Source organism: Podarcis liolepis (genome assembly GCF_965112155.1).
Source record: "Podarcis liolepis genome assembly, chromosome: 4".
NCBI lineage: Eukaryota > Metazoa > Chordata > Lepidosauria > Squamata > Lacertidae > Podarcis > Podarcis liolepis.
The window spans coordinates 24,056,503-24,074,743 of NC_139558.1; the positions used below are offsets into that span (position 1 = coordinate 24,056,503).

An 18,241-nucleotide genomic window follows, 5' to 3' on the forward strand; every position below is an offset into this window, starting at 1 on the left:
ATCTAAATTTAAAATGGCTTAAAATGGTCTAATCTTTGTGTGCTGCTGTAATGAGCAACCATTTCATTGGCAGAGACAACGGGGAGAGGAAAATTGCTTTAGTTTTCCTCCGTTACGTTTTTAGTACCGCAAACGCTTTGTGTTCACCTTTTGATGTGCAATGTAGCAAGAGGGATCGTTTCCTCCCCATTATCCTATGCACTGAGGGCTGGCGGCAACACCTATGCATCCCGTTGCAACTATCACTCAGATTGCTTCCTTGTGATCAAATTCGGGCATTAAAACCACTTGCTTTGGAAGTGCCTGCTAGATAAATGCCTTCCACTGGGTTAGTTGGCAGTACTTAGGATTTATTTTCTCTCAGTCGTTATTGATCTCCTGCCAGTATAATCATATTCATCTTCTAATGTGCTGGAAACAGGACCAGACCACAAAGCCTTTGTAGAAAAGAAGCATTGATTCTCATGATATATGCATTTTAATGCATGCTTTCCCCATGCATATGCATGTTTGCAAATATCGTTTGGCTGGCAAAATGAATTTCTAAATTTGGAGAGGTTTGAAATTTTGAAGAATGGCTGTGTTTTCACTTCGAAAAGTGAAAGTTGGGTAAGTCCGCCTTTAAACTGAATCAAATTTCTCCCTCACCCTTAGATTTACATACACATACATATGCCCCATTCTCCTCATTAGGAAGCTTTTAAAAATATTTAATAAAAATCTTTTTTTAAAAAAAATAATCTCAATTTTCAGCAATTTTAAAGGCTACACATTCAACAGCAACAAACAATAAATAAACATACACCACTTCATTCCAGAACTCAAAAGATGAGGTTCACTAATACAGGCAAAGATGCAAACCTTACCATTCTATTAATGAGATTAATTTAAACAGAGGATCCACTAAGGAAATCTAGCATGTGGGAGGGTTGTTGGGGTAGGTTTTTGGTTGTTATTTCTTTGGTTACCCAACTGATGTCTTGGCAGGGCTTTGTGGGTCAAAATAAGGCTGTATCAGAGACCTACCAATTATGCTCCTGACAATGTAGCCTAGTATCTTCACTAATCTATTCTCATATAGAAAGGATGTAATTATTTCAGGCAGCAAAGGATAAACAATATTTGGGGGCATGACACATATTGAGGCCAGTAGGACACCTCGCACATTGTTTTCAGACCAGTAAGCAAGTCAAAACAGAGACATCATGTTAGCATGATTCCCCAACCCCACCCTGGGAAATTAAATAGGCATGAAGTAGTCAAGTACTATACAACCTGCTTCCAATAATCATAAGGAAAGAAACAGAGGGAGGGTAGTAAACGGAGGCCAGTTTGATCTTCCTGTCTACCTCTTTGACAATATTCCATTTAGTTAATGCTGGGTGCACGCAAATACACTGTCCAGATAGATTCTATTTTTTGCTGTTTTTTATTTTGTGCATGGGGGGTGGGTGAACTTTTGTGCATTCTGCATGTTCTGCTGCCATTTTAAAATTGTTCTCCTTTTATTAGCATTGTGTGGTCCATTAAAATCGGGTTTGTTGAAATACAGGATGTTGGGTGTCGCACAGAATCGTGCCCTGCAAATGTCTACCAAATTGCATCACAATATTTCCAAGAATTACAGCAATTATACAGTGTTATCCGGAAACTTGAAAACAGGATGTGAAAGCAATAATATTTACTTTGTATTATGTATTGACTTTGCTCAGTCAATAAATATTAATAGATTTGGACCCAGTTTTCATGGACTCTGTGTGTGGCTTTTTGTCCAGCCGTTCTCATGTGAATTCATGTGATCTCTTGCCACCCCCCAAAAAGTAACCTGTTATACTAGTGCTACATGTATGCAGCCTTATGCACAAGGAGATTGGTATCTGAGAAAGATAATTCTAAGTTTTTATGCCCTGCCTTTTTCAGGTTAAGGGGACCTACAGAGAGTGCTGTGCCAATGCAGCCTCCGAATCGGCATTTCCAACCCCTTGTTGTGTGTTGTGATACTAGTGTATAATCTCTTGGGGCTGGTTTTTGGGCTGCAGTGACCTGATGATGGCCTCACTTGCTAAATCTTTGGAGCTGGATACGTCAGCTGCCTGACTTGGATATGCTTCCAGTCTATTTGATTGTACAGCAACTTACCTGGCAAACTAAAGACTAGAGTCTGAGCTTGGCTGTCTTGAACTGGTTTCATCTTTCCTCTCCTTTTGGCCTCTATCCATTTGGGCTACAAGTTAGCAGCAGTAAAGGATGACCTTAATAGCTTGTGAGATGGTAAATCCCGGAGTCCTCTACAATATTTTCAACGCATCAGCTCCTGCTGATCTAGAACTGGTCTCCCGAGATTCTGGAAGAAATGCAATGCAACTTAATTCAAGGGATGCAGAACTCATTGTGCTATAGAGATCCCTGTTTGCCACAAACAAATAATTGTAGTTTGCTTCCTTAGTAATTTGATTGCAACGCTGAAGAGTTTGTCTCAGCCTCAGACACCTGTTTGAGTCTTTTAATCTTTTTGTCTCCTTTAATATCAATGCAGTATTGCTAGGGAAGAATGATTAACGGGCGGCAATGCATACCATCTTGTTCTTCTATGGCTCATATTTATCTGGTGATCTACATAAAGAGGTTGTTAGTGCTGCTCAAGTTATTAAATTTTCACAGAACAAAGCGTACGGCTCCTTTCACAGTTCTTGGCATTTCTTAAAATATGTGAGATGCGTATGATTGATTTCCCCATTAGAACACATCACAGAACTCAAGCGCCGAAACAACTTCTCTGCACCATTTTACTAAAAAAAAGTGAAGCACGGTTTCTATGCAGATTATTTCTTTCTGCCCAGGAGAGGCATATTTTCTGTGCCTTTTGTTTATGCCGCTCTGATCCATGTTTTTCTGGCTGTGTCATACAAGAACAGATGGTGGATTAAGGTCTGAGGTAGAGATAAAAAGGAAACTCACAGAGAATCATTAAAATCTGGAATCAGGGTGGTAGTGAGTTTTGGTGGCATCAAAGGAAATGACTTAAGCAGCCTGGCCTGCCCTACATCATAATGTGGATGTAGTGTTTTAGCAAGACATTGAATAAAGGCAGGGCCAGTCCTACTATGAGAGAGACTGAAGTAGCTGTTTCAGGTGGCAAGCATGGGGGTACTGTTTAAAAAACAAAAACAAATTGGCTGCTGTTTATTTATTTATTTTTATTGTAGGAGCACGAGGTCTCATTCATCTGGATTTTTTAAAATTCATGCCAAAATTTTTGGGGTGGGGGGGGGCTGAGGAGGGAGGAGCATACTGAACCAATCATCAACATCCCCTTATATAGCAAATAAAAGACAAAGCAATATCCTCCAACAAAATCCAGTTTTAGTAATGAAACTTCAATGATTTCGGAGTCAGAAGACCTGCAAGCAACTCAGGCCTCACAACACCCTGTACTAATTTGATGAATGAGGAAACAAGCTGCATAGACAGCACTGCAGTTTTGTGACTTGCCAGTGTGCCAGGGGACACCTCCTTGAGTAGGGAGAGCAACAAAGGAGGAACCTTCATTCAGATGGATGAAATTGCATCCATCTGAATTGCATTCAGATGGATGCAATTCCACTTCATTGCAGTGGAAGGATGAGTATGTCCCGTTCCAAATATGTTCTTGCTGGCAGAGCAAGAATTTGGAAAGAAAGGGAGGGAGGGAGGGAGGGAGGGAGGGAGGGAGGGAGGGAGGGAGGGGAGCCCACTGTAAGCAGCTCATGGCAGCACTTTCCCTTCCCATCCTGCTCCTCCCAAGGTGACCCATTCAGGCTCTGATGTGGATTCCTGCCAGGGCTGACTTCCACATCTTGGCTCAGTCACTGTGCCTCTTGTGCCCTCTAGTGGCTTAGACTGTCATCACAGCATGACGAAAGACCAGTGCATATATTGTATAGCAAGAAATATGTCTTTTTAAAATCCAGGTTCTACCCACACCAACCAGTATCTAAAACCCCTGAATGTGAGGCAGATGCATCTCTCAGGGTGAAGAGTTTGTAGCCTTCCACATGTTGCTGGAATCTAATTCCCATCAGTCCAGTCAGAATGGCAAATGGCCAGGCATAGTGGGAACTATAGTTTAGCAACATCTTGAGAGCTGCAGTTTCCTCACTCCTCATCTATATGCATATGAATGATCTCTAAGGCACTATCATTTTGCATGGGTTATGTGGTGAGGCTACTTTGGAACACCAGTGGACTGCTTGTCCTTTACCTGCCCACCCCAATAACCACCTATTATATAAATCTGTAGCTATTTTATAAATCTGCATAAGTATACATTATCTCTATGTCATTTATGGGATTAAAGATTCTACTGCATTTTCCTTAAGTTTAAGAAAAGGAAATGGTCAATTTACTTATACAACCTGCTTCATCCGTCTATTGTGGATTAAATGAATGGACCTTGTTTTAAGAATGTCCCCGTTTTCATCTCTGTATTGTTGGAAGGTATGCATTTTAATAAGAATCATATGAATATTTTAATCTAATAATATCCCTTGGGGGCAGGGACCTGTTCTTTTGTACTATATAAAGCACCGTAGCTATAGAGGGCAGCTGTTAATTAATATATTTTAACATGACTAAAGAAATAATTAGAAGCAGTGCAACCTCACTGAAATAAGTGCTTTTATGTGCATGATACCATGATATCATTGTAGCAATTTGGAGAGGAGTAGCTGTGCAGAATATACAACAAAAAGTCTTGTGGCACTCATATTATTCTGTGAACTTTTTTTTATGTCCTGGGGAATTATTCAGACCATTGAATTATAATGCATATTTCTCAGAAAGGAATGTAAGCTTTTTTTATATGCAACAACAGCAGCAAGAATATTATTGGCCCAAAAATGGAAGCAAGAAGAATTACTGACGATCAAAGAATGGAGGATGAAGTTAATGGACTATGCAGAATTAGATAAATTAACAGGAAGGATTCGAAACCGGCGGGACCAGAAATTCACGGAAGACTGGAGTAAATTTACGGACTATTTGAAAAGTATTTGTGAAGAGCAGACGGCATTTGTAGGTTTGCAAGAAGTTTTGTGAGGCGTATTATTGGAATTATTACAAAAATGGATAAAGGGGAGGTTGATTTGTTAAGAGATTTAAAGGTAATATAAAATTGAGAAATGCAGAAGAAGTGATTACAACGGTGAATTTTCAGAGGTGCTGATGGAAGTCTAAAAAGATTGTATAAGTGATAAAGTTGTGTGGTACATTTTATAATTTATATGTTAAAATCAGTAATAATTATATTAAAATAAAGAATTATAATGCATATTTCTCATTTTGCAGTGTTACCAGGAGAATAAGCAAAACTCACCCCTGTTTTGCCATGGACCCAAGCTCATGATGCTGACCTCTGGTAGACCTCTGATGCTGCACACCTGGTAGAAAGATGCAGTGTAAACTTCCCACATCTTGATTCTGTTTTGCATGCACCAACTCCTGCCCCTCACTCATCTCACTATAGGATCTAAACCTTGCATCTTGGGCACTCCTAGCAAGCATAAAATAGATGGCACTTCACTGTCTCTGCTTTTTCTAGGAGCTTGTCACAAACGATCATTCAGCCCCAATAAGTTAAATATCCTTTTCCGTTATGTATAGAAGAGGTTTCTCGGCTTGAGCCCTTGAGGAGCACTGAAGTGTAATATGGAAACCATGCTTTTGATAGTCTTGTTTTGTGTTAGCATTTGGCATGGTGACTCCAAAGACAAGCCTTTGAAATGTAGATGTGATTCGTGTAACTGTACCCAGGACAGCGCTGTGCTCTTTGCTCCAGGCTCTCTGCCACAAAAACATGAATGACTCCACTGTCCTATACTCTGGGCAAGAGTATGATCATCTGTAAATTTCTTGACAATGGTGGAATGAACAGCCAGCTACAGTGCAGCTGCGGTTCTCTCACTACTGACTACTTGCCCCAAACTTGGATCTTGGCATCCATGAATTGTCCTTTTATAACTATTCCACTGCCCCTCCTTGACATCAACAGATTGGTGATTATGTGTCAGGAGCTGGTCTGGATTGGAAGATTGGGGAATGCAATCGCAGGAAGATCAGTTCCTAACAGAAGAGGAGGGGGAATATTCACCCTCCCTGTTTCCAACGTTTCCAGAAGCAGGGTGACAGGCAGACACAGAAGCTGCACAGCTGAGAGAGGAGCTACCCAGCTCTAAGATAGTAGCTAAGCAACCAGAAGGGAGGGAGCAGCTGAGTGATATATCAATCGAGAGCAGGAGGGAACCCCCTCCCTCCCCTGAACTCAGAGGTCCGAGTGCATCAGAGAACAATGGAAATGCAGGGGGGGGGGAGAAACTTTCCACTGGCACCCTTCTTGCTGCGGAAATGTGGTAGACTCAGAGTAGGCAACTGATGTCCTTGCGGAAGGTTGCCTGTTCGTGCTTGTAAGAGAATGCTGTAATAAAAGGACTGCAAATCTACGAAATGCTCGTTAATTCTTATTGGTGAGCCACTGGAAGGGAGAGGGGAACTCCTGTACTTGACAGCATGTGAATAATAATATATAGCGCAATATTTATATAATATAAGAAATGCTGCACCTGCATTAGCATATTATATTATATTATATTATATTATATTATATTATATTATATTATATTATATTATATTATTATTACAACAACCCGCATAGTAGATCTGTATAATTATTCCCATATTGCAGGTGGAATAGGTAAAGGCTGAGGCTAAGAGAGAATGGCTTGCTTAAGGAAATTCATATGGCAGAAACAAGACTGGATGGAACTGGGAATTGGGCCATCTAGAAAATATGAATGGCCCATAGCAGATACAGTGGTACCTCAGTTTACGAACTTAATCTGTTCTGGAAGTCTGTTCTTACATCAAAACAGTTCTTAAACCAAGGCGGACTTTCCCTAATGAGGCCTCCCACTGCCGGTGCCCTTCCACCATTCGTATTCCGTTCTTAGATCAAGGTAAAGTTCTCAAACCAAGACACTATTTCCGGTTTTGCAGCGTTTGTAAACCAAATCGTTCTTAAACCGGACTGTTCTTAAACCGAGGTACCACTGTAATAATATATGCTTTAAATACTCAGGTTCAAGTGCAAAGGACTCTACCAAATCATACATGATGGTGTGCTCTGCTGAAATTTTTACTTGCAGACGGATTTTCATGCTCATTAGTTGTCTATCTCAAACCATGCTATAGTAGCAGTAGCAGCAGCAAACAATGTAAAATTTAAAATCACAATTCGAGGGAGTATTTAACAGGTTCCTTAGCTGAATCCAAGAAATTAACAAAGGGAAACCAATGTTGCATATAGGTCACAGAATTAAAGATATAAGGACTTGCATAATGATACTATAAAATTTTATAAGGTACTAAATATTTGCATGACAATACTTGGATAGAAGACCATTTTGATTTCTACTGCATGGCAATTTGGGACTTTGCTGCAAAGAGAACAATACTAATGAGGTGCCTGCGCAATTTGAAGACACTGAAGCGTTAAAAATGATTTAATAACAAATGGATCATGTGGGGCTACAGAACCTGTAATGTTGAAAAGTCTTGATCAAAAGCCCTGGATATTATGACAGGGCCCCCATTAGTGGGGGGGGGGAGGGAGGGAAGACTAGATTTTTTCCTAGCAAAGGTGTGAACAAAACTTTGTCATCTGCTTGGGCTTTAAAGTCATAACAGTGCCAACTGCTCAGTAACTTAAATGTTTGTTCATGTATCATGCAGGTGCATTTTGCTAGGGAACTGTGAGTGGCTGCTATTATGTTCCCCACTGAGTGATTGGCTGGTATTTGGTTCCCTATTGAGTGTACAGCCATTGACATAATCCACTGAGTGTGTATCCACTGGCAAAGTTCTACATGGCTACTTTGCATGTTTTTGGGCCCGCCAGGTAGCATCCCAGATAACAAGCGTTTACCTTCGAATGCAACCATCATCAACCAGGAGACGAAGTAATTACAGCGACTTCCATCTGTTCCTCTTGCTGATGTAGGGAAAACACTCATTCCTGATGGTGGCAGATGAAGGGTCTTGACAACAGGCCAGAAAGGGGTGGATGATGATTTCTCCCCCTGCTTGATGTGCATTTTAAAAGTCCTCTTCATAAATCCATATCATTGTGGAACCTCAGGGTGAAGGGTACATAATAAATTAAAATATTCATTATCAGCATAATGAAATCATGGAAGGACCAAAGTCACACCTAATTCACCTTGTTCATCATCTGATTAAAGGCATGCAATTGTGTGGAAGACCTGTGCATGTACAGGTGGTGGCTCCCAGTGCACACCTTTCACCTATCAAGGGGTACCAAGTTTGGGAAGTTGCACAGAGGTTAGGGATGATGACAGAGCTGGCAGAGACAGCAATTTGGGGAAGTGGGCTGATCCTTGTGAGGTATTTACAATGCAGTCAAACCAACGATGCATATTTGCTAGATAGGTACACTATAAGAGCTGAAGCTCATGGAGTTTTCCTGTAAGTTTGCTAGAGAGAACTCTGAGAGCGACTCCCACTATCTATCTATAACCACCTCACCTGCATGGGCACTTCCTCTCTGAGCTCCACTGTTCAGACACCGTATTAAGCTAGACTTAAGCATGTCTTTGCCATTTTAAGCCCGCCTGAACAAAGCAGCTGTATCTGTTACTCTTCAGCTAGTATTCTGAGTGAGCAAATGTTACCTTTACCTTTTACAAGACTGTGTTATTATTATTTTAAGGGGGAGAAAAGTCTGCCTTAAAGCATCCTGGATTACTTAGAACTAAAAAGCTAAAACTAGCCTGTCTAAGCTCCCCTTTTAAGCTTCAAAGGGATGCACTCTGCTGAACATACAGAAGGATATCTAACAAATATATCCTCTCCTAGCATCTACTGTATTTTTCCGTGCATAAGACGCCCCCATGTATAAGATGCCCCTAATTTTGGGGGACTTCAAATTAAGAAAACACCTCTCAGCACTACTCATGTATAAGATGAGCCCCAATTTTAAACCATTTTTTTGGGGGGGGTATAAAAACCTAGTCTTATACACGGAAAAATAGGGTATTCACATCCCTACAATCCTGACTATAGATTCCAAGATTCACATGTATCAGGATTTTTTTCCTTTGTAAACCTTCACAAAATGAGGCTGTTTAGGATATACTTGGCAGCAGTTTGAAGGGGCAGCGTATATCTAGCCATCAGATCAAATTAGTTTGTGGCTGTCTGAAATCTGTTTGGGAAAATTACACATGCTCAGTTCAGAAAAGGCACATCTGCACAGGGAACAAGAATTGCTTTCTCCCTTCTCACACTCCTTTGTGAAGGAGAGCTGCAGTGTGCCAAACCACAACACTGTTGAGGAAGTGAATCAATAGCATTAGTATTCCTTTTCCTAATGAGAAGATGTGGAGAAGGTCATGACTCTCTCCAGTACAGCTATTAAAGCTGGAAGTGTTGATATGTGCGTCTGCTGTCTATCCACTACAAAGCGTGGCATTTCCTTACAAAATTTTGTGTACTTTATAAATGGGCTTGCCAGTAACCTCACGAGCTGAACCTCAAACATAAGGGCCTCTTTGATTATTAAGTACTCCTTTCTAACCCTCAGGCCAATTATAACATCCCATAAACAGCAGCAAATGTTGTTCGTCTCTGTTCAGTAGCTTTTTTGCTAGAATGCTTTGAACCTGATGTGTCTTAATAAAAGGTAATTTGGAGTGTGCTATGACTTATCGGCAATATATACAGTATTACTTGAGCAAACGTTGCTCATAAACCTTGAGAATCCAATTAAAGTCATCCTACTAGGGATGCAAGAAGGCAGCATTTTCCGTTCCAAGGTGTATTTGCCATATGTTTCCGTTCTGCTGCAGTTCATCTTCCACCAAAAACTACATTATTCATCTTGCTGTCCACCATGGCAAAATTATGGTGCCATTATGCTATTTCATCCCATTCATGTCAATGCACAGGTAACACAAGGCAAGGTGAGGGGGGGCGGACATAATCAACTGCATATTGCTTGATGACTGAAAGCAGTAACAGCAGCGAATCGCAGCTGGAGGAGGAGGTAAGGACAGAGAGTGAAGAGCTGTGAGTGATGGTGGTGGGACCGTTTCCCCATCCTCCGGACCCCCTGGGAAACTCAACAGCTAGGTATGGAGGGTGCAGCTGAATGGGACACAGCTGTGGACAGAATGAGCAAGTACCATCTCCCATGGGCCCGCCCCAAATAACCAAGTCTAGAGTGTATCTGAAGAAGTGTGCATGCACACGAAAGCTCATACCAAGAACTAACTTAGTTGGTCTTTAAGGTGCTACTGGAAGGAATTTTTTTATCAAGTCTAGAGTGAGAGACTAGGGTGATGTCTGCTGTTTCCAGGAACTCTTCTCATTGTGAGATTTTTGTGCATGGGCCGAGTTTGTTAGACCCTGGGTCAGAACTCAAGAGACTGAGAGGGAGGGTGTGTCAGAAGGAAAACAATTTGTTATTGCTTTATATATATTAGTAACCTTGTATTAATGGAACATTTTTATCTGTAACACTGTATTTTTGTAATATTTTGTTGTTGCTTCAGGGTTTTTTCTGTCCTGGGCATGAATAAGCAGAGGCGGGCAATTTCCTCTCCCGTTTTAATTTCTATCAATTCTTGGACTTCTCTATTCCAAACTCTCCCTTAGCACTCAGCTGTCTAGCCCTGAGGGATGAGAGCAGGTAAACCAAGTACAAGGCTTATGTCTCCTGTTTGCAACCCCTCTGGGATTTAGGAGGGGATCAGATCACTTAACGGATGACATTAAAACCCCATGGGTTGATAATTGACTAGTTATAGGTATGATAAAGGTTATAATTTGTTTTATTAGTGAATAATGTCGAATTGTACAAAGTTGCCTTATCCAACTGAAGCTGAAAGGAGGGAGAAAGGAAGCTGTATGCAAGATCCTTCTAACTCTTGGATCCTGCAACTGTTAAAAGTATAAACCAAGTGTCCTGTGTTGAGCTGATAGCCTGGGTGATGGGCCATTAAGGGAAACAAAGGAAAGGGACTCTGTGTGAGATGGCAAATGGGAGGGGTCCTCTATCCCAGCTTGTGGTTAGTTAGAAGGACAAAGCCAGAGTTTGGTATGGAAAGTTACAGTAATGTAGCCCAGAAGAAAAAGCAGCAGCTGGAGAGAAAGTTTGAGCAATATTTCTGCTTGAATCCAAGGCTGCGACTTTAGGAGAAAAAAAGACCCTTTTGGAGTGTTAATGCTGCGAACCCCTCCATCGTAGGCTTAGGTTGTATACACAGTAAATGCAAATAAACCATATATCCTAAAGACACCACAGTCTCCACTGTGCCTCATTCCAAAAGGAAACACAAACTCTGGGCAAGCAGCTGGAACCCCTGGAATCTTGCACGGCAGTATGTTGTTGCAGTATATTGTTGCACTCTCCTCCTAGAAGGGAATATTGAGTTGCAACTGATTATTTGAGGGCTGCTAACATGGAAGCACATTCTGCAGAGTGGTCAAGTTCACTGTGATGAGAGCCAAGCTAAGCTGTGTGTTTGAGAAAATTGGATATTGATTTATGCACTGGACTGACATTTTTAATTTTTTTTTAGTGTTGTTATTATATTCAACCCAGTGGTGCTAATTCTAGGTTTCACACATTCTTGGAAGATTACAGCACTTACCACCACATTACTGAAGTTCAGAACACCAGATGTGTGATCCTTGGGATTCTATCCTTCGGATAATGGTGTGAAAACTGTGATTAAGCAAAGCAAAATGGTTTTTTCCCCAAACTGTATTTTGTTCTCATCCCCCACCATGTCATTCCCTATTCCACTGGACCGTCTTACCTACTTTATACTGCATTTCATAGTACCAAATTAGAATACTGTTTTATAAAATCATGTGTTAAATTGTTATTTATGTAAGTACTTTAAATGCAATTATTTCCTCCTCCCTAGGTAAAAAGGTAAAGGACCCCTGGATGGTTAAGTCCAGTCAAAGGCGACTATGGGGCTGCGGCGCTCATCTCGCTTTCAGGCTGAGGGAGCCGGCGTTTGTCCACAGACAGCTTTCCGGGTCATGTGGCCAGCATGACTAAACCACTTCTGGCACAATAGAACCAGAGCACATGGAAATGCCATTTACCTTCCCGCCACAGAGCTACCTATTTATCTACTTGTACTGGTGTGCTTTCAAACTGCTAGGTTGGCAAGAGCTGGGACAGAGCAACAGGAGCTCACTCCGTCACGGGGATTCGAACTGCCAACCTTCCAATCGGCAAGCCCAAGAGGCTCAGTAGTTTAGACCACAGCGCCACCCGTGTCCCATACTCCCCCCATCAACATTTCAAAAAGTACAGGATAACCTTATGAGCAAAACAAGGAAATATTGTTTCATACCACACCATCTGTTTCTTTTACATATGACTAAAAAGAAAACGCTTCCATAACAATTATTGGATCCCCACCCCCTTTTATTCAAATAAACAGTCAACATGGGCATCTATTTACAAAATATTTGCAAACAGCTACACATGATGTGACTTTGCAGGCAGCAAAAGCATTTATCAAATAAGGGAGAAGAAAAATATCTCTCAGGATATTGGTGTGCACCACCCCAATCTCTGACTGGGATTCCAGGCACTTACCCAGGGTTCGTTTTTGGTTTATTTAAAACAGAAGCTCAGACAAATATGGTTCAATGGATAACTTATTAAAGCTACAATCCTTTACACATTTACATAGAAGAAAGCTCAATGGGACTCAGTGGGACATACTTCTGAATTGATATGCATATTATTACACTGTAAATGAATGGTATTAAAATTAATACTTATATATGACTGCTTATAAAAAAAACAAATGATTATGGCTATAAAATCAATCGTGAGCTAACACTATTTTTTATAAGGACACAACCATGCCTTACATTAATTTCATGGATTGCAGCCATGGCAGGGGATTTAAAAAACTTACTCCTAGATCCAAGGCTCTCCAATTTCCAAGGTGTATGAAGAAGGGAGATTTAACCCAAGCTTTCCCTGACCCATAAGACTGGACCCTGTTATTACTGAATTCCTGTTTTTATCTGTTTATCTAATACAGTTTTAATGGTTTTAACATTGTGTTTTCAGTTTTGTGATACTACATTTATGTTGCATTATTATGTTGCATTTCTGTACACTTAAGAGATTTTTAAATATTAAGTGGTTTTGGAATGCATATAACACTGGTCATGAAAGACCTTCACTGGCTCCCAGTACATTTCTGAGCACAATTCAAAGTATTGGTGCTGACCTTTAAAGCCCTAAACGGCCTCGGCCCAGTATACCTGAAGGAGCGTCTCTACCCCCATCGTTCAGCCCGGATGCTGAGATGCAGCTCTGAGGGCCTTCTTGCGGTTCCCTCACTGCGAGAAGTAAGGTTGCAGGGAACCAGGCAGAGGGCCTTCTTGGTAGTGGCGCCCGCCCTGTGGAACGCCCTCCCATCAGATTTCAAGGAAATAAACAACTATCCGACTTTTAGAAGACACTTGAAGGCAACCCTGTTTAAGGAAGTTTTTAATGTTTGATGTTTCATTGTGTTTTTAATATTGTGTTGGGAGCCACCCAGAGTGGCTGGGGAAACCCAGCCAGATGGGCGGGGTAGAAATAGTATTATTATTATTATTATTATTATTATTATTATTATTATTATTATTATTAAAACAAATAAATCCTTCCCTCCCCATCCATAATCCTGATAGTAATCATACCCTGGTGACTGGGGGAGAACAAAAATATCCCATTGGCATCAATGGAAGTCTCCCCATTGGTATGTCAAGTTCAGAGGAATGGGATCTGTCAGAATCAAAGCTGGGGAGGGTTGAGTTAAACCCTCCTTCCCTATGTGCTGCAGTCCTGATGGGAGTCCACACACACACATACACAAAATAAACACTTTTTAAAAAACCCACTGGCATAACTACAAGCCATGCAATTTTAACACAATGTGCAGATTAGCTTTTCAGAAAGAAATGGGTGATGTAACCCAATAGTTTGAAAACATCAGAAAACACACACACACACACACACACACACACACACACACACTCTGTTGCTGAAATAGTTTGCTTTAACAAAACACACAATGTGTAGTTAGTTTCAAAGCCTGGGTTGTAATGGGATGTTCCAGGTATCTGCCATACCATCTCACCTGCAAGTGTGTTAATAAGTGTTAAAGGAGATTTAGCAGGTTAGGAGTCCTCATCAGTTGTTTGCTGGCGGCACGGTGGAGGCAGAACCTGTCCCAGAAACCAAGGTTCATACTGTAATTACCTTGATTTTAAGGCAAGAGTAGTCTAGCTTCTACCTCTGTAACGTGCCAGCATCCGTTTGGTGTCATTTATTGACTGAAAACAGATGTTCCTGCCTGCGGACTCTGACGGGTTTTCCTCTTTTGCTGCTGTCACAAAGAGCGTAATGAAATATTCTTGATCAGGCCTACAAAGGCCTACCATTTTATTTTCATGTAGAAGTAACTTTTTTTTTTTTTTTGCTTAGTTTTTCACAAGGGCCACAAATAAGTTTACTTATGTGCTCTGGGGCACGCTTCAGTTCTAAATTTCCAAATTCCACTAATTTTAGTGGGTTTACTGTAAGCATGATTAAATCTGAATCCAGTTAGAAGGGGGCTTGTAAGACCATTGCTGCTCTAGACAGGAAATTGACAACAGGTGGGGGTATCTCTAACCAAGGCATCATGACTAGCCGTGTGCTGTTCACTCATCTGACTCCCATCACTATTCTTGGGCTTCCAAACCTGCCTCTTGACCAAAGGCAACAAGACAAAATAAACAAGAGTTTATGCTGCGGGCAATGATGGGTTTATCAGGCTGTTATTAAGAAATACTGTGTATCTCAGAATTATGTGCATGTTTTGGAACAGGGATAACTACGTCAGGACAAAGTAGTAGTAAGACTTAAAGTAGTAAGACTGTTCTGTGTGCTACTACTTGCCCTGAAATTCAGCATAAAGGAGTGGGGTGATCTGTTCATTCACACTGAAAATGGACTGATGGTTTATGTCATACCGACTTGTTAAGGTACAATGAAATTAGCTGTCTTGAATACAAGCCCTGCTAAATGCTGCAGAGTGTGCTCCTGTCTGAATCGTGGTGGTAATATTTTATCTTTTTTTAAAAATAAGAGAGCAATATTCAAGGTGATTGGTTTTTTTGGGTTGTGGTTTTTTTTTAAGGAATGCACTATGTATAAACAGAACACCACAAGGCATACTGGAAATCTTTTTTGCATTGGCAAAATTTCAGCATCAAGCCTCCCGGTATAATTGATTGTCCAACATCTCTCGAACACATCATTCAGCAGCTACAGAGGCATAGCCATACAAGATGCCTGTTAATTAATTCCCTTGCTACCTAGCGCTCTCTCTCTCTCCCTCTCCCTAGCACGCACTCTGCCTGAAGGCAATTACTAAAAGAGAGCAAGGGAGAAAAGGGGGGGGGATGCTGAGGCTCAGAAGAGAAAAAGGAAAGAAAAAAGAAGACTACTTTAAAGCAGTTTCACCAACCTGTTGTCTTCCAGATGTTTTGGACTATAACTTTCATCAGCTCCAGTCACTTTAAATTGCACGTGGAGAAAATGTGTGCGAGCATGTTTAAAGCACTGGTGACAAAAGCAAATGTATTTATAACAAGAAACACAAGGCATGTTTACTTCCACTCATGTATGCTTATACGGAGAAATCTGATCCAGATTGCATTAAAGGAGAATTTACCAAATCTGCACCGTTCGAAACAATCCATGAATCGAAACGTAGCTATTCTTCAAAATTCACACTTCTCCAAATTCTGGTAATACAGTTCTCCAGCCAAGTAATATGTATAAAAATGCATCTACTAGAGCAGTGTGCCTAAAGATGCATATACTGTATTAGAGAAAATAAGACACAGAAATGCATTATATTGGGGGGGATGGCTTTGCAAAAATGTGCATACTGGCAGGAATTTACCCACAAAAATGCGTATTTCAGGAGAAATTTGTACTAAAATGCTAATGAATCTTCATGAGGAATTTAAAAATGACAACAGCAAGCTGACGTGGAAATGTGGAGAACTGGTGATTGGAAGAACGAGAAACCGAAACTTTTTGCACTAGTGCAAGTATTAGTGTTAGCACAAGAGAACTTCCCCTTCTCCTCCCACTGCACTTTCCCCAAAACTGTCTCAGAGGCATAGCAGATTTGAAAATAAGGGACCAACAGCCTCAAAAATAAGGGATCAGCAGCCAAAATAAGGGATTTTCCGGGCACAGGTATGTTTAGCTTCTGAGCCCCTCCGAGCCAAAGGCAGAAAGCCCAGCCAGCAGGCAAATGAAGCCTCATCAATAAGGGACAGCAGCGGGATATGGTGCTGGGATAAGGGACTGTCCCGCCAAATAAGGGACGCTTGACAGCTATGCTCAGAGGGTTGGTGAAACCCATAGAATAGATTTTAGGAGCATGTGGAGAGGAGAGGGGGAAGAATGTTCCTTTGCTCAAGGAGAATGTTCAGCTTAGCTGCACAATGAATACAACCCCTGTATATTGTTTTCAGACACACCATGTTTCTCATTTGACAGTCAGTCTTTCCTACATTTTGAACATTGTCTGCAACAGGTAACCAGGTTAAATGTACTCAATTATATACAGACTTCTGCTTTGATAAGGTCAACTGATGTCTCTCTGCACGTTGTTTATGCTGTGCGGTTTGTTAGGATAGATTCCAAGCTGATTCTGCAGGCAAAGAAGCTGACATACACCCATTATTATGTTTGAGAATTGTAAGTGGATATCTGCCAGAGGGCAGAGAGGCTATAATTGACATTGTCAGTGGACATTGGAGACTAAGACTAAGTTAATTTTGTCAATGGTTAAAATAAATATTTGCAAAGCCTTAATGCAAAAAGACTGTGCTATTCAGATCACGTACATACTACAAATTGCCACCCTGGTTGCTAAAAATGTAATCTGTTTATTACTTTGCCATTTCATATCCATTAAGCATGCTTCTTGAATACTGCTTCACATATAACGTTTAAACAAACTGTTACTATGGTGATTTATCTATTTATTTTATTTATTTAAAAAACACACCATAAAATATGCATGTTTCCATGGAGCGTACTTTGGTTAAATCCTGACAATTCTTTTTTAAAAACAACCCAAGCTTTTAAAAAAATATATATCGAAAACAATTGTTTTTTAAAACATGAACACAGCCCAAAAAGCAGACCATAGAGAGGTCCTGTCTATTTCACAGCTTATGGTTTCTGTTGGCAGAGGCAATCCCAGTCCACTGCTATACAGTGGTACCTGGGGTTACAGACGCTTCAGGTTACAGACTCCTCTAACCCAGAAACAGTACCTTGGGTTAAGAACTTTGCTTCAGGATGAGAACAGAAATCGCACGGCAGGCCCCATTAGCTAAAGTGGCACCTCAGGTTAAGAACAGTTTCAGGCTCAGAACGGCCCTCCAGAATGAACTAAGTTCTTAACCCGAGGTACCACTGTACTTGTATGTAGCAGAAAGCAAAAGTGTTTACTTGGAAACACTCTGGAGATGGGTGTCCCAGTTTCAGGATAGTAGAGTTTGCCCTTCTACTCATAAAGTGTTTATATTAGGAGAAAGTCATACTATGCTGATGAGTTTTTATGAGTTTTTTTAAACTGGCAAACTGATGTGGAAATGTGGAGAACTGAACTTAAGAACTGAACTGATCAACCAGTTAGTTCACTTTTTGTTGTTCATTCTTGGCCTACTACATGATGTACACATTTCTATGAAGTCTTATTGTTTCACATTGTTGTACACCACCTTGACACATTTTTTTTGAAAAGCAGTATAGAAAAATTTAGATAAAACAAAAACAAGTAAGAGTGGAAAAAAGAAACAAGAAACAGAAGCTGAAATGGACACAGCCACCCATTCCATCATTGGACTCTGTTGGTTGCTTTGCATATAGAAAAATAGGTTAAAGACAGATATTCAAGCAAACAAAATAAATACCATATTGTCACTCTTTTACCTGTGTCTTTTTTCTCCCGCCATGCTGATTCTATCAAATAATGGCAAGTTCTGCAAAATATGCTTCAGAATAAGGCATGTAATATTTGCATGCAGAATGTGACATTTCTTGGAACAAAGTCAAGAAAAGTAAATAACAGTCCATGCCATTGCC

The 18,241-nt window shown here is 40.6% G+C and overlaps 1 protein-coding gene across 5 annotated transcripts in view; it reads right to left on the reverse strand.

Moving 5' to 3' along the window:
• The window catches only part of TMTC4 (transmembrane O-mannosyltransferase targeting cadherins 4), a 73,390-nt gene extending 60,594 nt beyond the window's left edge, over nt 1–12,796 (reverse strand). The window contains exons 1-4 of one of the 5 annotated variants that reach the window (XR_014525569.1): nt 11,706–12,796; nt 7,958–8,165; nt 5,354–5,530; nt 2,140–2,344 (exon numbers count right to left, since the gene is read on the reverse strand). The gene's annotated coding sequence lies outside the window, so the exon portion shown is untranslated. Of the gene's footprint in view, nt 1–2,139; nt 2,345–5,353; nt 5,531–7,957; nt 8,260–11,705 lie in introns of those variants that run through there. The other 4 variants (XM_083501184.1, XR_014525570.1, XM_083501185.1 and 1 more) reach the window with 4 other exon arrangements.
• Nucleotides 12,797–18,241: the final 5,445 nt, after the last annotated feature.